Raw genomic sequence first — 27202 nt, forward strand, 5'->3', positions numbered from 1 at the left:
GAATAGGTAGAGCTAAGTCCCAGTCCATGCTTTGCTACAGACTTCCTCTGCGGCCTTGACAAGTCACTTAGCTTTTCTATGCCTCAGTTCCCCATCTGTGCAATGGGGATACAACACTGCCTTGGTGCATAAGAGAGTTGAAGGTAAATGTCTTAAAGATGGAGGTGATGAGATGGGGACCACAAGTTCTTTAGACAGAACCTGGGCAGCACATGTAAATATGCAAAATGGCTATAAAAATCTCACCTTAGTTTGTCTCCTATCATTTTATCCTCCCATAAATTTTTCTATCCCGCACCAAATGATGAGTAAGATTTAGAGATGGAGGAAGAGATACAGGGAGAAATATCACCTTGTTTGTCATGGAACAAACAAATGAATGATTCTGTTTCACTGCATCAGAATCAGAAACATTTAATGCATGTTTAAAAGAAAATGAAATCAGGTAAGATGAAAGAATATAATGGCAACACAAATAAGGCCCTTCCAGAGATAATGCTGATTAGACCATCAATGGCATTTTCCATTAAGAAACTGATGAAATTGAAGTAGAGAGCTAAAAGGGCATTTTAAATGTTGGTGACATTTGAAGAGCAAATGTGAAAGATGGTGTCATGATCAGAATCGAAGGCCCATGAAATCATTAAGGGGTAACTTCTGCCTTGAAAACTTTAAAAATGCAGAAGTGTGCTCCTGAAATAAATCCTAAAAGCAGAATCACAATGGAAAGAATTCATATTCACTAACACCAAGACTCCAGGAAGATGTCCAAACAGCACCTTTTGCAGTTTGCCAGGCCAGTTACCCCCAAGTGTTAACAGCAACACCAAATCAAATATTTTGAATCTCCAGAAAGATTCAGGTCCAGCCCTTGTTTTGGGAAAGGCTTGGATAGTTTTGTAGTTTATCTAAATAAAGCACAACAATTCTCCTTCTATGAACGTGAGCAGCATAGACAGACTCCATGATGTGGCATAAAAGCATTTTCAGCACTCGTTCGTGATGAGCTGTGTAACTTGTTGCTTCACTGCTTGTGAAATCTGAGATTTGCCCAGTGGCATTCCGTATCAGCTCTAGGTTAGAATTGGTCACAAATTTTTGGCCAAACAATTTTTTTTTTAATAAATGAAAAATGGGTTTATCCACAAAAAAAAAAAAATCATTTTCCACAGGAAAAGGTCATTTGACAGCATTATTTGAGTTTTTCCCCATAGGAAATTTAAAAAGGTTCATTTTATTAATTGAATTGTTTCATTATGGTTATTGATGCATTTTCCCCTTCACTCTTGTTCCATTGTTTGACCAAAAAAATGGAACAAAACAATGTGTAGTAGGGGATGAGGGGGAGAAAAAAGGATCCCCACTCTTTTTTCTCCCCTCCCCAACTTGAGCAGTTTGCAGAACTTCTCGAACTTTGGAAAAATTACAAGAGGAAAAAGTAAATTCTCTAACATCTCAAAAGTTAGAAACTGGCAATGTGACAAAGCTATAAGCCAAGACACTCATTTTTTCCCCCACTCTTAACTTTTCCAAACTTGGAGACATTTGGAAAAGTTACAAAATGCAAAAGGAAAAAAGAAAAATAGTTCAAAAGCCTTCTACTTCTACATCATTCATGATAATGGATTCAGTGGCAATGCAGGAATAAAGGGAGGGGTGAAAAAACCCTCAATTTGGAATTTAAACTAATTGTTATTTTGGATTTTAAAAACCCAAATGAAACAATTCAAACTTCATTTTGCTTCAACATTTTCCCATCAAAATTTGAATTTAGAATGATAATATTCACATGAAATTTTTGCTCAAAATGTCATAAAACCCAATTTTTCCAATCTGCTCTAATCTAGACACAGAATAGGGTTTTCAAAGTGCCTAAGGAACTTAGAGCCACAACTCACATAGAAAGTTAATGGAATGTGGACATTAAACTTTCGTAAGTGCTTTTTAAAAATATCTCTACACACACAGCACATGTATGTGTGTTCATACAAATACTGTTATATAGTTAAAACATGCAGTAGAGTATGTGGATTTATAATTTCATAACAGAGTTTGTGTTCTGTCCTGACTCAAGCACTGTGACCTAGAAGGTCTTAAAGGTTTCTGTATGTATTAGATTGTCATATGCAGCACAAAAGGTGCCCGATAGCACTAAATATGCTTGGTGATGACTGGAATAAATCTGCTTCTATCTGTGTTGTAGCTTAGGCCTTTGTGGCATGTCATTTCTGGATGTTCTGTTTTACAAGATTGAAATTGTCCAAAGTCACCTACTATTAGAAGCTGGATCAATACAAAAAGGGATTTACTACCTGGCTGAGTGCATAAACCTACAGTGATTAAAGCTGGGATTGGAAAACTATTGTACTTACATTGGCGTTTTTCCTCTTTCCACTGAGAAAGGAAATGAAATGCATTAATGTCAAGGATAGAGTCTGGATCTCAACATGTTAGAGACCCAGCTGAAATTATCTAGGGCCTCATTTAAACATGCTTCTCTCTCTCCCACCTTTAAAATAAGTGCATATTTTTATTATAGGCAGAATGGGTTAACTACTCCATATAGTACATCAAATATCCCTCCCCCACTCCAAAATGTGAGATTTCGGTTAGAGAACAGTGAATGTCCCAGCCAATAATTTATTCAGGTAATGTAGCCTCTTTTTCTGCAGCCTATCACTTGAAAATATTTTATTCAGAATAGTTGTTGGTCTATAGATAGCTTGTAAGCAGTTTAAAAAAAATCAAAAATCAAGCATCTGAAGTGGGTTGGTTAGTTTTCATTGATCTTATATATTCCTGATACCATTTTTTTCCTCTGATTGGATGAATGTGGCTCTTAAAACCAAAAGTGTCTGTTTCCAAACATTCATATTTACAAATGAAAAGACTGCTTTCTGAAAATATTCTCCAGTCACCACTTAGAATTTGCTGGTTCCATGAGCATTCCTGTTAGCAAAACCTGTTTGCAAGAATACTTGTGGAAAGTGAACACAAAAGAGCTGCAAACATAGCTGAAGCGAATGTAGTTTTGCCCAGCTCTGGTGACCAAAACAAGGCTACATTTTCAAAAGAGCTCAGCTATTGCTCTTATTAGGAACCCCTGGGAGCAGAGCTCTTTTGAAAAATCTGGCCCATAATATCTAGGCCAGGGGTGGCCAACCTGAGCCTGAGGAGGAGCCAGACTTTACCAATGTACACTGCCAAAGAGCCACAGTAATACATCAGCAGCCCCTCACCAACTCACCCTCCCCCCTGCTCCCAGTGCCTCCCACCCACCGGCAGCCCCGCAGACCAGCACCTCACCCTCCCTCCTGATCAGCTGTTTTGTGGTGTGAAGGAGGCTGGGGGGGGGGGGAGGAAGGAGGGGGTAAGGAGCAGGGGCAGGGCCTGTGGCAGAGCCAGGGGTTGAGCCGTGAGCACCCCCCGGCGCATTGGAAAGTTGGCACCTGAAAGTCCAGCCCCAGAGTCGGTGCCTAAACAAGGAGCCGCATATTAACTTCTGAAGAGCTGCATGCGTCTCTGGAGCCACAGGTTGGCCACCCTGATCTAGGTGCCCCCCCCCAACAAAAAGCACACACTGAATATTATGACTTGCACTCTTTGGGTTTTACCACTGATTTCAATGGGCACAGAGCTGGGCCAATGCTGAACACCTTTGAAAAGCACCCCCTTTGTCTTCCCAATCCAAAGCTGTGTGGCATCCCAGGAGCTCTTGCATTGACTTCAGTGGGCTTTGGATCAGGCCCCAGGACTTTCAGCTGGCCCACCCCTTAACTACAATGGGAAACCCAAAGCTGTACTCATGCAAAAGTTCATTAGTTAATGGACAAGTTAAAAAGACATACGGTTCTGTGCACAGAGAGGAAAGGCACAGTTCTGCCCTTCCTTGGTGAGAGAAGCAAGTGTGAAAAGAACCCAAACCCCTTTCCTTGCATATTGCCCATTAATTATTAAAACACTGAGTGCCTAGCTGAATTTTCAAGAGCAGTGTCTGCCAAGACAGACAGGAAGCATGGTCACAGCAGATGTTCTGGAAAGAGCCTCATGCAACAGTTAAAAGGTCTCTGGGTGGAGGTTTGGGGCTTGTCACTACACAGCTCCTGTCAACAGGCCAAACCCTGGGGGCCTCATTCAAAGTTTGAGGACCTTTGTTTGTCCAAGTAAGGGCAGAGTGCAAGTCATAGGCCTGGAAGAGCAAGCAAGCTACCTCAGTGGCCCATGTCCCAGAGAACATTGTCCAGCCATTGGGCTCCTGCCCCTTTTCTTCAGGGCTTTGGTTTTCTCTCTTCAAAAATAAAACTGGTTTAACACAAGTCCAACCTAGCAACCATTTCCTCTCCCACTGACCCTGGGTCCTCTGCAGGAACCCATGTAGCCCATAGGATACAATAGCGAGCAAAATAATCCTACTAATCCAGCCAGCAGTATCAGTTAATATATTTCTTTTTCTGAAATTAATCCATTTTATTCTTATATTTTATCAGTATTAATTCCTTGGAATTTAGGATGTGTTGAGACATATGTTTCCTAATAAGTTTTGCTGAAATTCAAGAAGCCTACCCAGCCTGTAAAATCTGCTATACAGCAAAAAGCATAATCAGTTCTGAATGCGTCAGCATAAAAGCTGGCAACCTTTGGCACAGAAGAATGGTCCCTGAACTTTAGGGAACCAAAGCGACGAACTCTCCACATCACAGGTTTATCCAGCATCTACAACCGGTTGGTAACTGCAGGCTACACCACAACTTGGAGATCACCAGAGAGCCTAGGTTGGCAGTTTTGGAGTGAGATACTTAATCCTTATTAATATATTTAGAAAAGTAAGTAAGTGTCATAATTCACTAACCTATAGGAGAAGGGTACCCATAAATTTTAGGGTATGGAAATAAAATTTGGGTATAGTAGGTTGGGCCTGAATTACATAGGTCAGGATCCTAAAAAATACATTGTAAGAGCTCTTGTAGGCTCTTCTACCTCCTCAAGCTTTGGTTTCTGGGAGTGCTTTTTCCAGTTTTCCTATGTTCTATAGACTCAGCTCAGCTTGTGCAGTACAGTATAACTACTCAACATTCCTAACTATTTGGGAAGCCAGCACCATTGTGTAATTTGGCATGCCAGGAGTAAGGCTGGTTCTTCACTTCCTAATCCTGGGTCCTCAAGGAAGGGTGTAAGTATGTTAGGTTAAGGTACTGTGATGGGGCAAGGCCAGATGGCTATAGAAAAGTACTGGGGAGACAGATATTAGCTCCAGGCTAAACAAATCCCTGGTACCAGGATAAGTGAAATGGCAGCTGCTCCAGGTCAATTAAGACCCCTGGGGCCAATTAAGAACTTTCCAGAAGGCAGGGAGAAGGCTAGGTTGATTGGGACACCTGAAGCCAATCAGGGGCTGGCTGAAACTAGTTAAAAGCCTCCCAGTTAGTCAGGTGGGTGTGCATGTCAGGAGCTGTGGGAGGAAGTTGTGCTGTTGGAGAGGCTGAGTAGTACATACCATATCAGGCACAAGGAAGGAGGCCCTGAGGTAAGGGTGAAGTGGAGCTTGAGGAAGTGAGGGCTGCTGTGGGGGAAGTAGTCTAGGAAATTGTACATGTCATGTTTCTAAAAGGTCAGCTACCATAGCCAATACTATAAGGGCCCCTGGGCTGGAGCCCAGAATAGAGGGTGGGCCTGGGCTCCCCCCCCCCCACCTTTGCCCCCTGGATTAATCACCAAGACTGTGCAAGGAAGGATAACTTCTCATCTCCCTCACTGGCTTATGATGAAAATGGCTCAGTAGACTGTGACCCTTGTCACTAGAGAGAAGGGTTACATGCAGGGTCACTGTGAGCCTCTGAAGCTAGCGTAATCCTCCAGGAAACATGGGACCCATGGAGGCAAGGACAGAGCTTTGTCACAGTACTTACAAAAAAAAAAAAAAAGTTACCACCAGGAGTTTTGGAATTTTTACTGTTTTGCAATTATAGGTTTCATAGAATTTATCATGTTAATTTCAATAGAGTTTTTAATCAATTTGGTACTGTCCTCAGCGTATGTGTTCTTGCCAACCACCCTGAGAGTCTTCTTCCAATATAGCGCTCTGAGTTCTTGAACTCTGTAGTCTGAAATGGATAAGAACCTATAAATCTTCTGGTTGGCTGTGATCAGTGGCGAGCCATAATTAACACATCAAATTCAGGTCTACACCAGTCTATTCCCTGACTGACCTGGGAGCTCTTTTGTACTTCCCAGCAGGCAGTCATATGACTCAGTTGGCTGAGCCCCTCCCCTGGTGGGTTTGATAATCCTCTCTGCAACCTTCCAGTCCCCAACACTTGTTCTCCAATGGGTTCTGCTAAAGTGCAGTGCTGGCCTCCCCCCAGCCCTTACAGAGGCAGACTGCCAACTTTAAGCTTGTTCATGCCCAAGGGTCTGTCCCCTGAACACTCAGATCTCTGCCTCCACCTGGGAAGGGTGGTTGCCTGCCTCTAAATGTGAAAACACCATCCCAGCCACTATGGACATAGAAACCCTCTACACCAACATTCCACACAAAGATGGACTACAAGCCATCAGGAACAGTATCCCAGATAGTGTCACAGCAGACCTGGTGGCTGAAACTTTGTGGGTGAGGACAAAATCACAACTATTTATACCTTCAAGTCAGCACGGCTGCTATGGGTTCCTGCATGGCCCCACAGTATGCCAACATTTTTATGGAGGCCTTAGAAGGCTTCCTCAGCTCGTCCCCTTATGTCCCTACTCGTGTTAGATTGGCAACATCTTCATCATCTGGACCCGTGGGAAGGAGGCCCTTGAGGAATGCCATCAAGATTTCAACCCCACCATCAACCTCAGTCTGGACCAGTCCACACAAGAGGTCCACTTCCTAGACACTACAGTGCTAATAATTAATGGTCACAACCACCACCCTATACTGGAAAACTAATGACCGCTATACTTACCTACATGCCTTCATCCAGACTACACCACACCATCTATCGTCTGCAGCCAAGCTCTAAGATACAAACGCATTTGCTCTAACCGCTCATACAGAGACAAACACCTACAGGATCTCTATTAAGTATTCTTAAATCTACAATACCCATCTGCTGAAGTGAAGAAACAGATTGACAGAGCCAGAAGGGTACCCAGAAATTACCTACTACAAGACAGGCCCAACAAAGAAAGTAACAGAACGCCACTAGCTGTCACCTGCAGCCCACAACTAAAACCTCTGCAGCGCATCATCAAGGATCTACAACCTATCCTAAAGGACAATCCCTCTCACAGACCTTGGGGGACAAGCTAGTCCTTGCTTACAGGCAGCCCCCCCAACCTGAAGCAAACTATGCACCACACAACAAAAAAAAAAAAAAAAACCCCACCAACCCAGGAACCAACCCTGCCACAGACCCTGGTGCCAACTCTGGCCACATCTATTCAAGGAACATCACATCAGCCACACTATCAGAGGCTCGTTCACCCGCACATCTACCAATGTGATATATGCCATCATGTGCCAGCAATGCCCCTCTGCTATATACATTGGCCAAACTGGACAGTCTACACAAAAGAATAAATGGACACAAATCTGACATCACAAATCATAACATTCAGAAACCAGTAGAACACTTCAGTCTCCCTGGTCACTCAGATCTAAAAGTGACAATTCTTCCACAACAAAAAACAGACTCCAACATGAAACTGCAGAACTAGAATTAATCTGCAAACTGGACACCATCAGATTAGACCTGAATTAAGACTGGAGTGGTTGGGTCATTACAAAACCTATACCTAATTTCCCCCTACTGTTACTCACACCTTCTTGTCAACTGTCTGAAATGGGCCACTTGTTACCACTTCAAAAGTTATTTTTCCCTCCCTTGGTATCCTGCTGTCAATTAAATTGTCTTGTTAGCACTGACCTCTCACTTGGAAAGATGAGAGTTGCCTTACCATGTAGTGTGTGTACACACACACAGTTGTGTGTGTGTGTGTGTGTGTGTGTGTGTGTATGTATTTTCCACTCAATGCATCGGATGAAGTGGGTTCTAGCCCATGAAAGCTTATGCCCAAATAAATTTGTTAGTCTCTAAGGTGCCACAAGGACTCCTTGTTGTTTTTAAAAGGTAGGAGATGTCAGCCCTGCAGAGCCAGGCTCCATGTTCTCCCCTAAGTCAAGAAGGAAAACCCAGTGTCATCTAGTACTGTCATTCTCAAGCCCCATATTGCATACCTGGGATGCCAGTGGCAGGCTTACAAGCCTGCATTTGCATACAGAGAGATAAGACTCGCAAGGGATTGCGCTGTGCTCTCGACGACATGCAAACAATACTCTGCCACTGCTGTGTGGGCAACACTGCCCTTTCCAGCATGCTGTCTGCCCCACCCAGGCAACAGGATGCTCCTGTGTTACTTGGCTCTTTCAGAGGTCATGGATTTGTAACATGCTGGCTGTGTGTAGGAGGATCATCTTTCTCCTGTATGGAATCAGACCTGCTTGGATGTGTCACCACCCTCAAGGACACACAGTAGAACCCCATCCACAGGAACTAGAAGAACTTGTGTTCTACACCAGCACCCATGAGAGAAGTGACTGGTCAAGTTCTGCCTGCCCCACATTTGTCAAGAAGAGAAACACACCTGGCCCCCAGAGAGTTCTCTCTCGGGTCAGGCAAAACATACTAGAAGCACTGAATGTGTCGTCGGCAGGGTACAAAGGTAAAAGTTTCTCTAATGAGCCATGTGCTCCAGTCCTCAAGATTTTTGCAAACTGGCAGTTGTGAGACAGCAATAGTAGTAGTTTACACTGTGCCTGTGATAATCACAGTGTAATCATGTATGATGCTACTTGCAGTTCCTTCCATAATCACTGTAGTTTTAAGTGAATTGAGTGCCATTTAAGTGACAAGATTGTTCTGAATGTCAGCAATACATGCATCCAAAGTTATACTAGCTTCTAAGAGGCTCTTGCCATGGAGTGCTTAATGGCATTTAATGTTTGTAAATCTTGAGACGAGTTAAATGTTAATTACCACTGGGGAAAAAAAAACTCTCAAGCTGAAGTATGCAAAGTGCAGTATACTTACTGTTCCTACTATGTTCTCTTCTTTCTAATCATTCAGTAAACACCACATGGCCTACCAATAAAGACATTTTTATTTTTTTTTAAATGCTTATTCAGGAATGAAGTATGCTTGTTAGAGCCAATTGAAAAAAAAATGGGGAGGGAAAACAATTCCCCTCCTGCCCCAAAATCAAAGTGTCAGTTTCTTCATTTCACCAGGTTCAAAATGGACCCTTCATTTTTCAGAATTTAATAAAAAAAAAACCAAACATTGAAATGACTAGAAGGTTTTACTAAAACCTAGTCTTCTATAAATAAAGAGTTTCTATAACTATTCCAATGAGTCAAAAATCATGGAAAAAAGTTAAATTTTGACGAGAAGTTATCTAGAAAAAGGCTATTTGTCAATTCATAAAATTTCAGGCTAATATTTCAACAAGCTCAAGGTGTTATAGCTTGGATTTTCAAAGAGAAAGAAATTTAGCCCTCAGCTCCCCCTGACTACTTGCCCATCTGCCATTTCTTCCAGGTGAGTCCCTCAACGTACCAGCATCTCTTCAGTTTTGTCTAGAGGGGGCTTGAGTCAGCTAGACATCATCCATGCTCCTTTCTCAGCCAGGCATCGTCGCTGGCCGAGTCAGACGAGATACAGCTCTAGAGCTGGATGGCACTGGCGTTCTGAAGAGACTGTAGTTTCTTCACTAGCCTTCTGAATGGCCCCCCATGCACTCACTGAGCTGGAGGGGAGAACCCACGTTTCTCTGGATCCACACATGAGAACAATCCCAGAGATAAGTCACTGCACCACCCTTTGAGAACACTCACTAAGAAGCGAACAGACCCAGTCCAGGGCAGCTCCTTTCACTCCAACTATGGTCTGCAATACATCTGATGACTTTTTTTTTTTAATCTGCTAGGGAGGGGGACCATTGATCAAGGTAAGCTACACGACCTCTGTGTTGTACTTGCATCTGCACCCAGATTAACATGGGGTCAAGGAGATCCAGGATTTCTAAGTGCTAGAGTTCTCACTGCAATCTTTGCAACAACCCTGACCAAAAATGGAAGATGGAAAGTGGCCTGGCTGCTTGATGACAGACAATAGGTGGACAGACTGTCAGGTGGTTTCCTGAGCATGTGCGTGCTTGAGAGAAACCAGCTGTTGTGTATTTGGTTGTCGTGGTAATAGCCCCTTGTTGTTGCTATGGCAACTGAGTTCGATTATTAGGCGATAGCCCAGCCAGTTTTGGCTGCTTTGGTTAGTTCAGTGTGTGGAAAATAGATGGCCGCTTTCATGGCTCACAGCTCTCTCGAGTGATTTCTTCCTAAAACTGTTGTATCCTTGGGGGCAGCAAAGTGGCGACAAGGATGGGATCCTTGTGCTGCCCCAGCAACAGAAGGAAGTAACTGTCGAGGTAGGAAAAAAAAAAAAAACCTGCCAAAATCTTGTGGCTGTTGGCAGTGGGCGAGAACTGGCTTGTTGGCCCTGACTGCGAAACCTGAAACTAAAACCATGGCTATGCTTCTGGGGCCACTGGAACCTTTTGAGGAGACTGTAGTGCAATGGGCACGTGTATACTGAGCGTTTTGTTAGTGCAAATGACGTTACAGAAGAGAAGAAGGTGCCGATATTCTTAAGTGTTGTGGGGGCTAAGACCTACTCCCTGCAAGACAGCTTACTACATCCTGTTAAGCCCAAGACCAAATCTTACAGTGACATTGTGGAAATCCAGACCAGCCTGTCTTCTTTCCCTCAGAGGGCTTGGGTGGGCAGCATTCTCAAGCCATATATCAGTTCATACCACAGGTCCCCAGTCTGGCAGCCCTACCTCTGTGTACTTCCAGGTACCACCCTACTGCATGGGGTTCCTCCCTCTAAAGGGCCCACCCCAGGCCTAACAGGTGCAGCAGGTTAGGGATGACTGATCACAGGTGTTCAACCCCCCGCCCACACACATACACACGCTTAATTTTAAGCGCATGACTAGGCCCACTTCAGCATCGCCACTCAGACAAAGCTAAGCATGTACAGCATTCTGGGATGCATCAGCAGCACATTGTAAACAAGACATGAGAAGTAGTTCTTCTACTCCACTCCACGCTGATAAGGCCTTAGCTGGAGTATCCTGTCCAGTTCTGGGCACCACATTTCAGAAAAATGTTGACAAATTGGAGAAAGTTCAGAGAAGAGCAACAAAAATGATTAAAGGACTAGAAAACATGACTCCACCACACCAACCTATGCCACTTAAGCTAATGGAGTGACTGATAGCAGTAGTAGGTTGTCATCCACTGCGTGGACCAGCGCTAGGGGGAGAAGCGACACTTTGCTAGCGAGTTTCACAGATGTTTGTTGATATCAGAGGAATGGTAAGATTTTGAAGCTTGGATTCCTTTCCAGGCTTTGGAGAGAAGTTTGGACTAGTGAGAACCCCAGTCCCATTCTCCTCACTTAGGTAGTCCCAGTTTCCAATCCTCAGGTATCTCATCCCACCAATCCCCTTGCTTAGCTACTCCAAGTTCTCCCCCCAACACCAACAGCTCCTTGCCCTCATGTCCTTGCCCAGCCAGTCCTAATGCCTACCTTTCACCTCTCCATCTAATCTGTTTCTCTTCTTCCCCCCCCTTCCAGTAACCCACACACCCCACTTCCCCATCCCTTCTGGCTACCAGTCCCTGTCTCCCTTCCTGGGCTCCTTGTTCCAGCCTACTTCCTTTGCCTCCCCACTAGGTCTGGTGCTTGCCACACCCCTCCAGATTTCAAATCCCTGCTTCCAAACCATGGGGTGAGAGCTTCTTAAAGAATTTCTCACTACAGTTTCATACGAGTAAAACAATGAATTTTTCATTAGCCTCCTTCTTGGAAATGGCTGAATCACTGAGAATCATCATGTATAGTTCTCTGAAGATGTCCACCGAGTATGCAGTGGCAGTCAAAAAGAGCAAACTGGTTGTTAGGAATCATTAAAAAGGGGAGAGAATAAGATGGAGAATATTTTATTGCCCTTATACAAATCCATGGTACGCCCACATCTTGAATACTGTGTACAGATGTGGTCCCCTCATCTCAAAAAAAATATCTTGGCATTAGAAAAGGTTGAGAAAAGGGCCACTAAAATGATTAGTGGTTTGGAACAGGTCCCATATGAGGAGAGATTAAAGAGGCTAGGACTTTTCAGCTTGGAAAAGAGGAAACTAAGAGGGGATATGATAGATATACAAAATCATGAGTGGTGTGGAGAAAGTGAATAAGGAAAATTATTTCCTTGTTCCCATAATATAAGAACTAGGGGCCACCAACTGAAATTAATGGGCAGCAGGTTTAAAACAAATAAAAGGAAGTTCTTCTTCATGCAGCGCACAGTCAACCTGTGCGACTCCTTGCCTGAGGAGGTTGTGAAGGCTTGGACTATAACAGGGTTTAAAAAGAGAACAAGATAAATTCATGGAGGTTAAGTCCATTAATGGCTATTAGCCAGGATGGGTAAGGAATGGTGTCCCTAGTCTGTTTGTCAGAGGGTGGAGATGGATAGCAGGAGAGAGATCACTTCTGCTTGAGACTTATGAGGGAGGATTGAAAACATTGGGTGTGTTTAATCTGTGAAGACAAGACAGAGGGGACATAAATTTTCAAGTACATAAAAGGTTGTTACAAGGGAGGAGGGAGAAAAATTGCTTCTTACCCAAAGATAGGACAAAAAGCAATGGGCTTAAACTGCAGCAAGGGAAGCTTAGGTTGGACATTAGGAAAAGAACTTCCCATCAGTGTGGTTAAACTCTGGAACAAATTGCCTGGGGAGTTTGTGGAATCTCTATCATTGGAGGTTAAGAACAGGACAGACAGACATCTGTCAGGAACGGTCTAGTCACTACTTAGCCCTGCCTTGAGTGCAGGGGACTGGACTAGAGGACCAAAGTCCCTTCCAGTCCTACATTTCTAAGATTTTATTTATGTAAATATTTGCTGGAATTTTTCCTTAGGAATTTCTGCCTTTTTCTTCGCATACTGTTGAGCCACATTCAAGGGTTAAAAGAACAAGCTTAAAATATTTTAACACTTAATCTGACATCTCACATTCCCCAGAGGCCGAGAGAGAAACTCGGACTCTAGAGAAGTTAGGGTCCTTTTGCCATTGACTTCAGAAGAGAACAAAAGGTGAAGTCCTCAGGCATGGGACTGATATCAGTTAAAACTTCAACAATTCATTTGTAAAAATTCCCCCCTTCAAGGGGTTAAAATAAGAGCTAGGTGGAGAACAGAAATTCCATTTTGTGAAGGAAGGATTTGGGTACAAATTAGCTGATCCTGAGCTGACTCGTTCTACTTGGTGCGTACTCTGTTCCCTTGGGGACAGCAGACTTGGCATTACTGGGAGTGTTCAGTGGATAAGGGGCTAAACATGACAGGTGCTTGGGGACTGGGGTACACTGACTGTTACCCTGCAAGGCAAAATAAGGGCTGGCATTGCCCAGAAGTGATTGTCCGGGTGGCTAGCAGACTGCAGGCATCTGGGAGATGATGCCCTGCGTTTAACTGAACAAGTCTACCTCTCACTGAAGGAAGCGGACTCTCAGTCCTGGGTACCTGGAGATCAACCAACCAGGAGCTTGAATTTTCCATGTGGTCTAAGGGAATTAGGCACCTACATGTTTGAGGCATCCAGATGGAGTGCCTCAAACTCCCAATGACTTACCCCTCATTAAATCTCGTAAGCCCCTTGGAAGATTCCAGCTAAAGTATTAACGGTATGCAAAAAGTATTATACCCTGTGCATGTAGGCCCAGATCCATCACTGGTATTATTCCACACATGAATCTGGCCTGCTAAATCTGAGGGCTTCTCTACATCTCATCTTGGGTAACATGCTCTTCAGGGATGAGATTTCTAACTGATGCAGTGCAACTTTAGCATGCATCAGGAGGATCTACATGGACAAATTGTGAACAGCACAGGAGTGTGCTTTAGAAATCACACTCCTATATGTAAGTGGGGGAGTAGTCCTGCTATTTCTGGCTTCTGCACTATCCTGGTGAAGTGGGCTAGCGAAAGGATCTGAGTCCTTGCTCCCACTTCCTTTACCCAGTGGCCTCCCTGACCTTGAGGGCTCCCCTTCCACTCTCCTGTCTGGCAGAGTCCTCGTAACCCCAACAAGGCTGGGCCCAGGATTCCTGGAGGGCTCAACCCCCAACCCTGCTGTGGTCACCTAGGACAGGGGCTAGGGTGTCCCCATTCTGGGGTGCTCTCTCTGCACTGGGCTGTTCTGACCCACTGACCATTTAAAGCAAATGGAAGTTATCTAATCAACAATTAATTTTAAAAAAAGAATAAGGAAAAATGGGAAAGGTTAAAGGAAACGCATCACCCCGCTCTGTGGCAGGGAACATCACAAACAGTGTCTCTGGAACGTCAGGGCAGTTCAGTCTGTTCCTTGTAAGTCCCAAGCCTTCTTCTCAGGCCCTGGCTGTGCTGCAGGATGCTGTGGGTTGGACACTTGCTCTGGTGGCGGCCACACGCTCTCAGGCTCTAGGTGGTAGGACCCTTCTTCCCAGTGTCGCCCCGACCCTGTTGGGGTTATGATCCAAGGCTGGCCTGCAGAGCCTCCTGGCTAAGGCGTCTCCCTGTGCTGGGCCTGCTGCCCATGGTCCCCCTCGCTCTCCCCAGCTGCTCACTGCACCCAGCTCTGGACTGCTCCAGCCCCAGCTGCACCACTCTGTCTCTGCACTGCTGCTGCTCTGCCTCCAGCTCCCTGGGCTGCTTCTTTGGCCCCTCTGCCTCTGGTTGCTGCAGCCTGTCCTGGGAGCAGAGGTCTGCTCTCTCTGGGCTGCTTTTCTGGTCCTTCTGGATCTGGCACGGCTCTGCTCCCCAGCTCAGCATGGGCCCCTGCTTTCTCCTTATCTCAGCCCCACTCTGTCTGACCCAGGCAAATCCAGGTCACACGGAAGACAACCTCCCTGGCCTCCTGACTCGCCTGTCTGCCCTGTCATTCAGGCTGACTAGGAGCATTGGCCTCTCCCCATTGTTCCTGGGGACTATCAGTCTCAGGGTCCTGATTTCCCAGAGATCTTTCCCCTTTTAGTACTGGGAGCTAGCCAACCAAAACACTCCCACTGAATGTTAGTAAGGGGGCAGCAGTCCCCTTACATATAGGGCACAGCACCCTATCATGTAGACAAGCCCTAAAATATACTACTCTTCCCAAAGGCAGTTGTTTCTTCCCCAAGAAAATCTCTTCCATTTAGAAAAAGGGGTAATCTATTTCAGAGCAGGCATTCAGAGACTTTCTCCCTAGAAACATCAGTCAGAGCTGGGAAGTAGCTGCCTCTGAGAAGAACCAGAAGATAATTGTAAGTGTGTACTGAGAATGCACTAGGTTATGTTCAGATCAACTCTCATTAGTCTGTCGCTGCCCAGAATGGATTCAAATGGTATCATTTTCTGTTCCTATAAAATTTGTCACACACACACTTCACACATTAATCCACCCTCCCCATGCTTTTTATTGTAATTTTCACAGGTTGCATTAGAATAATAAATTGTGTTCTTCACATAAAACTATGCAACAGCCTGATAAATATCACTTAGGTGCCCTGAGATACAAATCCACAGGCCAGACAATTGAACTGTAAAATGAACAGCAGGCCAGACGGCGCTATCCTTCCTCACACTGAGCATCAGCTTCGACCACAAGTGCGTTTGCTGGGGCAACTTGTGAAGTAAAATGAGTCTTGCTACAAGTGAAGGGTTCACACTGACCAACTGAAAAACAAATACTTATACCAAGCTCACTCCCACCATGCACACACCCCTCCCATTACCCAACAAAAAATGCTAAAGCTAGAATTTTCTAACAAGTGTTCAGTGATGCTCTAACTCTGCTCCCACTGAAGTCAACAGGGAGATTTCCACTAAACTTCCCCAGTGCTAAAATCCCACCCAAAGTCCTCAGAACCACCCCTTGCCTTCTACATAAAGACCCAACAAATTGGGAAAAACACCACATTTAAAAACAAACTACACAAGCATAGAGCCATCCTGTGCAACTTACAAAGGACCAGATTTGGATAGCCTTACTCCACTTGAATAGCATCTTACCCCACAAGTTGTCTCATTGCTTATAGTTAATCAGGTGCTTAAGTGCTTTGCTGGATCAGGCCAGTGTGCTCAGCAACAGGCCTGGCTGGAAAACAATTACTTTTTGTGAAAAAGTCTCAGATATAGACTCAGATATTAAGGTCAGAAGGGACCATTATGATCTAGTCTGACCTCCTCTGCAATGCAGGCTACAGAATCTCATCCACCCACTCCTGCAATAAACCTCTCACCTATGTCTGAGCTACTGAAGTCCTCAAATCATGGTTTAAAGACTTCCAGGTGCAGAGAATCCTCCAGCAAGTGACCCGTGCCCCATACTGCCGGGAAGGCGAAAAACCCCTAGGGCCTCTGCCAATCTGCCCTGGAGGAAAATTCCTTCCCGACCCCAAATATGGTGATCAGCTGAAACCCTGAGCATGTGGGCAAGATTCACCAGCCAGATATGCAGGAAAGAATTCTCTGTAGTAACTCAGATCCCACCCCAAATGTTAAGGTTTAAAAATTTGTTATTGTTCGGCCGCAGACTGAAAACAAGGCCTTTCAAAAAATTGAGAGAAACAAGCAACAGCCTCCAGAATAGCCAAAAAACAGGTGGTTAGAGGGCTCACCTAGGATGTAGGAAAGCTTGGGTCAAGTCCTTGAGCCACATGATTTAGAACAGGGACTAGAATCTGGGTCTCTCCCACTGAAAGGGGGTGCCCTAGGTACCAGAAAACTGATTATTCTGAGGTGGGTCTCTCTGGTTTTGATCTGGAATTCCATTCTGGACTTGAAAAACTGTTTCAATGAACCCACATTTTTTTTCCCCTATAAGAAGAAGTTTTAGAAAGAGGTTTTGACTAGTTTTGTTCAGCACCTTGCAGGATAAAGCCACTGAAGACCTTAGTGTGTGTGGGGGGGGGGGGAAGGGAAATCTGTGTAGAATGTACAGCAAATATGCAGCATGCAATTTCCCCAAAAATCCCCCCTCCCCAAAAAAAAAAAAATCAGGCCAGAACATTAGGGCCTGAAGGTGAAATTCAATTCATCTGCTGCACAGATATCCAATGTAAATTCTGCACCCTTGCCATACAAAGGATTCTCACTGGCATATGTGGGATTCAGTCCAGAATATGAACTACTAGCAAGGCTGTGGAGAGGAGAGAAAAGTGTTGTCTGAGACAGCTTCGCCCGAGTAAGGATTGCAGAATCCAGCCCCATGTGCATTGTCCATTAGGGCTCTGCTTCCAGAAAGCACTGAAAACATGTGCATTCTTATTAAGAAAAGCACTTGCATACATGCTTAAGGTTAAGCATATGCTTAAGTGCTTTCCTGAATCAGAGTCTAGCTGTTCATAGCAGCCTTGCTTTGTTCAAATTTGAGTACTGGCCTTCTGATCTATTTACAAACAATGCCATTTTTAAACCTGTCTCCGAAGTTTTACTTTTAAACATAAAAAATGCACAAAATTCATGCAATCATATATCACTGCTCTTTGGGATTCATTTTGATTTTTGGCCTCACTTTTTAATAACTCTTAGATAATATAAAACGTTTCTCATTTCAATGATTTAGCAGCACATTATTCCCCTTTGGTCATAAGCTTGTTTTGTTTTTTACTACTATTCTGATACTTTTATCAACTGCTTTTCTGGGCCTTGGGCTTTTCCAAAAATCCAGTTGTAATTAATAATGTTCTGTTCGTTTATCCATGGCTCCTGGCTTTTTAAAGTTCAGATTCTTTGTCTCCAATCCTAAGTGAGGAGTCTTAAACTGGTAGTCTAACTTTGGGAAGATCCGAATGATAGAACGCCTAGTGGAGCTAGAAGATACGCCATTGTTTTTTTTTTGGGGGGGGGGGGCCTCCAGATGCTCTTCTCAATGAGAGAGATCATGTGGTGATGCAACATATCTGATTGGTACTCAACCAACATAGGCTACTGGAGTATTCAACAAGTAACAAAGGAAAAGATTTTTTGAACAATAATTCAATATCAGACTGTTGGTGGCACTGGGCATAATGCTAGGTAACTCGGGAGGATGGAAGACCACGAGTGTCGATGAAGCCCTCCTGCTCTACACCTAGGCAAGCCAAAGCTCCTCCATAGTAAACCTTCTGCAACCCTGAGGTTATGCAATGGCAAACGAACATAATTACACAAGAAAATGCTAGCCTAAACCGGTATCAGCTGGCTGTAAGAGCATGTATGGGTCTGTAACCAGATACGGAAGGGGATGTTTAGCAATAGCCTCCGTGAGATAGTAACTCAGGTATGACCAAATAAGGTAAGGCTTGAACAATGCTGATGGAAAAAAAAGAAAAAAAAATGTAATTGGCTGCTTTAGACGATTGGCTGCGCTATTGTACGGAGCAACGGGTACATATGCTTATGTAGCTGAGTGAAAAATAGGTATAAATTGTATGAAGTAATCTGCATTTGGTGTGCAGGATGAGACAGTTCAGTCTCCCTGTGCCATATTTGACGCTTCAAATAAACTCTCTGCTTCTCCACCCCATTGTGGTAATTGGCACGACGCACACCGATCAACGAACCCTGCTGTTGCTTGCCTCGGACACTCTGTGCCGGCAACAATACTGGTCAATGTTTCAAAAGCACCCAGCAGCTCTCCATCATCATCCCTCTACCTTATATAGATTTTTCCACCACCAGTAGGTGTCAAAGAACTTTACAGGAGGTCAGTATCATTATCCCTATTACCCAGGCAGGGAAACTGAGGCACAAAGAGGGCAAGCAAGTTGTCCACGGTCACGCAGGAGGCCAGTGGCAGGGCTGGGCATAGAAAGTCTGAGGCGCTGTTCAGTGCCCTGTCTGCATATTGCCTCTCCTGTATTAAATACACTTACAAATCTACCATACCCATCACCACCACAGATGCTTCCCTATTAAAATTAGTACCATTTCAATGCCTAGCTCTATTACAAACAGCTAAGCCCCAAGGCACTAACTGATTTAACCTGGGTGGGCAGGGAGGCATTGTCCCACCAGCGCTATTGTTAGCACTACAGCATGGACACACTGGCTGACCACTAGAAGATGAATGCTGAGTATTAGTGTCAAAGACTGGCTGATTGCCCAGGTAGAGTTATACCTTGACACCAGCAATCACAACTACTAGCAGTCATGGTACTGCTGGCTTTTGAGATCCTCTATTTTCAGAGCAATTCTGTCCTACCACATGTGTGTTCCAGAGTTGCTAGCATCCTGCCAGCTGAAGACAATTGATCTCACATGAGGAGTTGCCCAGCACAGGGCACATTGGAAGACAGGTTGAAAGCCATCTCCTTCCTGGTCTCTTTACATTTCCAAGAACAAATCCCAAGCCATAGCACTCTGCTGGAAGGAACAGTGGGAGTCGCCAGGAGTTAGACTGGAAGGATCTGACCACTGCTCTAGTAACAGCCCTAGTGAAGGGTGTGTACAGGTTACAAACAGCAATCTAGAGAAACCATGTCATTTTTTTAAGCTATGCCAAGGCTATGGGGCATTACGATTATTCCGACATTCAGAACATGCGGTCATATATCCCCACAAGGGGCTGCATCCTCATCACTTTACTTACTTATTTTAGTAAGCCCACTCAACTAAATTGGGCTACTCATATGAATAAGGCAACATGAAATTACTCCATTACACCACAACCTCAGGATTTACTAAGCACACTGCAATCCTCAAACCCAGCATCTGGCCTCTCTCAACTATCTAGGTTAATGTGTTGAACAAATATCCAGCCAGTTGCAAGTCCTCCTCTAGTTTTCCATACACAGGTTTTGCTCGTGCAAGAAAGGGCATGGAATTACACCATTTATGCGAGCCAATGCAGTAATGGAACACTTTACCACATTTACTCATACAAATACCAGTTTGCATATACACGTGTGGGCAATTGTGCGCAGCAGATGGTATACCCTAGATTATAGGCCACTTCTGAAAAAAATCGTCTGTGTGTGTCCCAGATCATAATCTTGGATTTATAATTTAGTTCCATTACTGGTATTACTGTAGTGGTTATGGGCTCCATGATACCAGGCACTGTACAAACATGTAATAAGAGACAACCCCTGCCCTGTACAGTCTTTAATCTCCGTAGACTAGACAGACAAAGAGTGGGAGAGGAAAGACAGAGGTGAAGGGCTAGATCCATGTCAGAGCTCAGGTGTCAGATCAGTGGGGGAATGCCTAGTCTTTGAATCCTGCTGGGGTTTAAGCTTGAGCTAGGGCGCCAAGTAGCTTGGTGGCATAAGGATTTACACAGCTGTGTGATGCCCACCAATGGAAACTTGGGGAACATAGGGGATTTTGCCAGCATAACGTGAGGTGCCTAGGGAATTTAGGTGGTGGCTAAAGATCTTAGCGGCACCTAAATGACCTTATTTAACACTTGGGCTTAGAGGAAGACAAGAGGGCAAAAAAAGCTCATCTGTCTACGTGTTCCCATCTTAACAGTGCAGTGAACACTCAAAGCAGTCCTGGGAGGTGGTTACTGCTACTTTTATTCCTTTGCTTACCGGAGACAGGGCTCTGCTTTCATGAAAACTGTCATATGGACTTCAGATGACATCTAGTACTAATCTCCTCCTTTCCCCCTCCCACCCCCGCTTTCTTTCCTTTGCCCATAAATCAAAAGGAGAAAGGATCAAATGGACAAAACAACAAAGTGGTAAAGTGCTCACTTCAGGGTTGTAGCCAATCTAATTAATTTTTCATTTAGGTCTGATGTATTAGAGGCCAATCAATCGGGGATTATGTTTACAGAGTTGTAGAAAGAGGAGACCAAGTCGTCATTTGTTGTCTAGGCTGTCCAAATTAGTCAGTTAAATGATCCTGGGGGAGAGCATAAAGGATATGGAGAGGTTATTGTAAGTACCTTTCTTTTAATTACAGACCAGATAGTCAACACTTCCTGCAGTCCTTGACTCCATGCCTGAAGGGCAGAGCTGGCTCCTTGGAAGCCAGATGGAGGAGGGTGATTTCTGCAAACCCAGCTTTGGGAAATTGTGCATGGTTAGTTACCTCACCCCCATCCCAGCAGAGGTAAGTGTTCAGGGGAGGGCATGTAGTAGTTAGCCTCCTGATGAGTCCCCTGGGAGTTACTGGGCCTAATTCTTATTTACGCTAGGGCAGTATGAAGGAGACTTAAATGGAGATGTACCTGCAATTCATGCTCGCTTCAAGGCCCTTTAACGCTTACTCTAAGGTCCCTTTGCATCCCACTGAAAGTGCAAGTCAGGCTCAATAACTGGTGCGATTTAAAAAAAAAAGCCCCCCCCACACACACACCACAACACACCTTTGTGTTGTGCCTAGCTCCCATCAAAATTCCATGGCAGTTCGGTGACAAATCCACTTAAGAAAAATCTCACCCAGTGTACCTATTTTTGCCCAACCACTTCCTACCTTCTGCTGAATACCGTGCAGGGCCAAAGTTTCAGAAGTGCTCCATGCCAATTTAGGCACCTGAAGAAGTGGTCAGATTTTCAAATGAGCTCAGCATGTTGGGCGCTGAGCTTTTTTCAAAATGTGGCCATAAGGATCATAATGGAAGCTGCTGGGGCAGAGAAGGGCCTGAGCCATTGTAAAAATCTGGCCCCTTTAAGGACTGTGGTACCATAAAGCTCATGGATATTGTATATGGTACTACCACAGATTATGAAGCCAGGAAGAAATGTTGAGAATTTTACTTCTCTGTTTAGAGAATACCACCAAGATGGCTGGTACCTAAATGCCCCCACTAAGAGAAGACATTTATAGAGTATCAGGGTTGGAAGGGACCTCAGGAGCAGGAGCTCAAAGCAGGACCAATCCCCAACTAAATCATCCCAGCCAGGGCTTTGTCAAGCCTGACCTTAAAAACCTCTAAGGAAGGAGATTCCACCTCCTCCTAGGTAACATATTCCAGTGCTTCACCACCCTCCTAGTGAAAAAGTTTTTCCTAATATCTAACCTAAACCTCCCGCACTGCAACTTGAGACCATTACTCCTTGTTCTGTCATCTGCTACCACCGAGAACAGTCTAGATCCATCCTCTTTGGAACCCCCTTTCAGGTAGTTGAAAGCAGCTATCAAATCCCCCCTCATTCTTCTCTTCTGCAGAATAAATAACCCCAGTTCCCTCAGCTTCTCCTCATAAGTCATGTGTTCCAGTCCCCTAAACATTTTTGTTGCCCTCTGCTGGACATTTTCCAATTTTTTTTTCACATCCTTCTTGTAGTGTGGGGCCCAAAACTGGACACAGTACTCCAGATGGAGTTATGCCGAGTTTGTTAAGGAACTGGGTTCTAAAAAGCATTAACTGGGTTAACTTTTGTGTCTTGTATGAGACTGAGCACATCAGCACCTAATAAATGCAATTCTTGTTATTTATGAGAGATGCTGGATTATTCGTTCTGCAGATCAGACTCCTATCTCTATCTGCAGGATAGGTACTTATTATTGATAGTGTTTGTTGGGGTAATGCTTAAGGGACAACCAAGAAGGGGTCCCAACATGCTTCCATTTAGTTTGTATGACACACAGGGCAGGGGAAGGGGCAAAGTGAAAATGTGATGGCAGCAGACAGCAGGTTAGTCTCCACCCCCCTCTTTAAAAAAAAAAGAGTGGGGTTAGTTAGGAGGGAACCAACTAAATGGAAAGAAAAGGGAAAAGAGAGGGGACACTCAAGGGAAAGGGGATGAGGGGGACAGATAAGGAATGAAACAGATGAAGAAACTATGAGGGAAGGGAGAACAGATGGAGCAAACCCCTGAGCAGCACAGAAATTCCAGTCTGAACTGTAGACAGGTCCCTGCAGGTAGCAGCAGCAATACACACAATAAGTGAAAGCTTGTATTACCATAGAGCTTTGAGGACACATCAAAATCACGGCCCCATCGTGCTACATACTGTACAAACACACAGCAAGAGACAGTCCCTGCCTCAGCAAGACCTTATTGTCCTAAGAGATCAAACAGAAGAGGAGAGAAACTGCCTGAACTCTGTATTTCAGAGGTTTTTTATTTATGGCTTTAAGTAGAAACCACCCAAGCTTTTATCACAACAACACTTAACACCACAGATAAGTAAATATATAAGGGGGGAAAATATAGCTCTCTCTGTCATCATGGCTGTTCAATTCACACAGATTCAATGTGTGTGTGTGGGGGGGGGGGAAGGGAACAAACAAGGAATGCCATTCTACCGCATGCTACCAACATTCAATAATCAAGGTGGTCAAGAAATTGCCACCTTTGAGAACAGATATTACTTACAATTCATGAGTAGCTATCAGAATTAAGGACCAGCTCATGCAGACCCTTATGTACAGCTCTGATCCTGGTACCATCTCAGCTATGCGTGTATGTGATGTCAGCCATGGGCATAAATGCTAACAGGATTGGGGTCCAAGTTATGATAAAGGGGCATTTGTTATTATTTGCTTATTTATATTACAGTAGCACAGAGCTCCAATCAGGGCACCATTGTACACACAACAAAAGATGGTCCCTACCCCAGAGATCTTTGATCGATATATATTTTTTCAATCTCTCTAGTTCCCAGAGAAAAGTGCAAATATCTTTCTCCAATATCACAGACACATCTTTATCCACATGATGCTAAAAGATTCTGCTTCCATGGAAGTCAATGGAAAGATTTTTTTTTTTTTTTTTTTTTTTTTTATCTATAACCCACTAGAGTTGGATTTTCAAAAGCACCTATGTCACTCAGATCCCCGTGTCTTATGCAAGAGTCAATGAGCTTATGCTCCCCGAATCACACAGGTGACTTTGAGGGAAAAAAAAAAATCTAACCTCTATTCACTTTGAAACCAAACCCAACATAATGCGTTTAGATTGCCTGGGAGAAGGAGAGACTGGCTAAGACTCCAGGCCAGATTTTTCAAAAGCGATTGTGACCAGCAGCTCCCATTTAGGCACCTAAATAAATGATTTTCAAAATGCTTAGAGCCCATTTAGCTACCTAGGGCCAGATCCTCATCTAGTTTAAATTCTCAGGGCTCCACTGACTTCAGATGAGCAATGATATTTTACACCAGTTGAGAATTGGGCCCTATATTAAGGTACTGTAAGGTAGCATACTCACCACCCATAGCACCCTCTTGTGTCAGGAGCCCTTGTCTCCAGCACCTCCTGCAGGCTGTTTGCCTCTGGCTGGGTCTTCTGTGGCTCAGACCTCAAGCCAAGTCACAAGGTACACTCTCCTTCCAAGGTAACAAAAGGTCCAGCTGAAAGTCCAAGCTAAATACTCAAATAATAGTTCTTCTGCCCCTCCTGGGCTCCACTGAAATGCTTTTACAACCCTTCCTCAGGGCCACCCCTCAGGAACCTACCCTGCTCCTGCAGAGGTCTTCCTTTGTTGTCTCTCATCTTAACAGGATTTCCCTCACTGCTTCCCTTCCCCAGAGACCCTAGCAAATTCCCCTAGGGATCTCCCTGCTCCTTGCATACTCTAGCACAGGAGTTCCCCCACCAGTCTTCTCCCTGTAGGTCCTCCTACCTGCAAGAGATTTCTGCCTTCTCTACCATCTCTTCCTCTAGACAGAGCTGCCAGCTCTATGTAAGTAGTTCTTCCTGATTCCCTGCAGCTGGGGTCACTAATTATCAATAAGTGCAGTATCTCCATCAGCTAGGGGCTAGCTGGTCACAAGTAAGGCTGAGCCTTGCCTGCCTTAAAGGGCCAGCCAGCCTCTGATGGGTACCTATGGTGGGATTGTCAACACTTTCTGTCCTGTACAATTGTGCCAACTTCATTCCCTTCCAGATGGTTCTGGGACAGTTGGTTTCATTTCTCACTCTCACCATCATGCCAGTTTTCTCCATTGGCAGTAAGGACAATAGGCTTCTGATGTAGATAACCTCACTAGTGGCCGGATGGTCCAGAGAGGGCTGCTTCATCTCTGTCTGAGGCATCTCAATTTTTCCTCTCAAGTCAGCCTCTCCTTGTGGGGGTATGGATAAAGCAGCTTTAGATACTCTTAACATTTTCCTTAGTGACTCCTTACCAGAGTTATCGCTGTCACGCTGCATCTTGGGGGAGCTCAGTGTCAGTGTTCTTCATGGAGGGTGAACCTCACTGGGGTCTCCTGTCTCACAGGGATGGCCCCGCTCCCTGCTCCAGCTCCTTGTCCCTCAGCGCAGAGTGGTCAGGATGAAGATAAAGGGTACGTCTATGGTGCAATCAGAGGCGTGAGTACATACCTGCACTAGCTTTAATCTAGCTGGTATGGCTAAAAACCACAGTGAAGACACAGCGGCATGGACCCTGGTGTAGGATGGGAATGAGAGTACATACCCTGGGTTCTCGGGAGACTTGCACCCACCTCTTCACTGCTATGGTTAGTGACATTATAGCTAGCGTGCGTATGCCTACCTGAGCTGTACTCACACCTTTGATTGTAGTGTAAACATACCCTAAGGCAGAGGGCCCCAAACTGTGGGGCACAGTGGGACCCAGGCCAGCCTCCATGGGGGCAGGGAAGGAGCGCCACCCAGCCCCTCCCCACACCCACCCCAGCCCTGCTCTGGTCCCTCCTCCAGCCGCATCTCTGGCTCCAAGCCCCATGCCTGGCCCCAGCCCCAGCCTCGGTGTGGCTCTGCCCGCAGCCCCACCCCCAGTTTGGCCACTGGCTGTGGCTCCGTTCCCAACCCTAGGCCAAGGCTGGAGGTGGGTCTGGGAGTGGAGCCACACCTGGCCATGGGTCTGGCCCCCACCGCAGTCTGACTGGCCCCCACTCCCGCCCCTGCCCCCAGCCTCGGCCTTTGGCCATGGCCCCACTCCTGACCCCGCTTCCAGCCTCAGCCCCACCCCCAGCTGTGGCCCCAGCCTCATCCCCCTTACCCCTGTCCATGCCCCCGCCACATCCAGTGCCAAAGCCCCGCTCCTGGCCCCAGCTCTAAGAGGCGAAGGGGGGTGCAGACAGGGATAAAGGGGGCCTGACCCTCAAAAGTTTGGGGACTGCTCCCCTAAGGTAACTAAGTGGCTGGATTTTCAAATTCATTCAATCACCCGACAACATCCGTTTGACATTCTCCTCAGGGCACACAGCATTGTAAGCCATCGGGTTACCCTCTGCCTCAGCAAGGGAGAGTTTTGCTGGGACTTAAACTGTGGGTCAGCTCCCTGTCCACCTCAACAGCAAACTCCCTGAGACCCTGCCACTCTGAACCTTGCCTTACAATCACAGCACCATAGACATGCAAGGACAGAAGAGACCTTAAAAAGTCATAAATTCCAGCCCCCTGCACTAAGGCAGGACCAAGTAAACCTAGATCATCCACAGCGGGTGTTTGTCTAACCTATTCTTAAAAACTTTCAATGATGGGATTCCACAATTTCCCGTGGAAGCCAATTCCAGAGCTTAACGACCCTGGGCGTGCGGAGTCAGCTTGTAGATGGAGTGAGGCGTGGCGAGGTGGACTGGATCAAGCTTTGTGACGACTGGCGTCAGAGGAGGAAAGAATCGCCGGCTCGGATTCAGAGCACTGCTTGTGCGTGGATGTGCCCTACCTGTGGGCAGGGCTGTCACTCACGCATTGGACTCAGCAGCCATCAAAGAACTCATTGGTGCAGAGACCATGCTCTGGAAAAAGCAACGGTGCCACTGAATGATTGATTGAGTCAGAAAGTTTTCCTAATATCCAACCTACATCTCCCTTGCTGCAAATTAAGCCCGTTACTTCTTGTCCTACCTTCAGTGGACGCTGGGAACAATTGATCACCATCTTCTTTCTGACAGCCATTAACAGATTTGAAAACTATGGACCCCCAGCCTCAGTCTTCATTTCTCAAAACCAAACAGGCCCCGTTGTTTTTTTAACCATTCCTCACAGGCAAGGTTTTCTGAGCCTTTTATCATTTTTGTTGCTCTCCTCTGGCTAGGGTTGCCAACTTTCCAATTTCTGCTCCGGCCCCTCCCCTTGGGGCCCTGCCCCCTGCTCCACCTCTTCCCTCAAGGTCCTGCCCTCCGTTCACTCCTGTCCCCCCTGTGCCCCACCCGGAGACCTCAGCTTTCTCCTCATCCCACCGGTTACATGCAGGGTTGGGGGAGGTTCTTTCCATAAGCC

At 45.4% G+C, this 27202-nt stretch overlaps 1 long non-coding RNA gene across 1 annotated transcript in view; it reads right to left on the reverse strand.

Moving 5' to 3' along the window:
• LOC122459921 overlaps window positions 1-24670 on the reverse strand; it is a 90068-nt gene extending 65398 nt beyond the window's left edge. Inside the window, exons 1-2 of the long non-coding RNA XR_006280906.1 lie at window positions 24636-24670; window positions 24222-24339 (exon numbers count right to left, since the gene is read on the reverse strand). This is a non-coding gene — a long non-coding RNA (uncharacterized LOC122459921). The remainder of the gene's footprint in view (window positions 1-24221; window positions 24340-24635) is intronic.
• Window positions 24671-27202: the final 2532 nt, after the last annotated feature.

Source organism: Dermochelys coriacea, chromosome 4 (assembly GCF_009764565.3).
Source record: "Dermochelys coriacea isolate rDerCor1 chromosome 4, rDerCor1.pri.v4, whole genome shotgun sequence".
Lineage (NCBI taxonomy): Eukaryota > Metazoa > Chordata > Testudines > Dermochelyidae > Dermochelys > Dermochelys coriacea.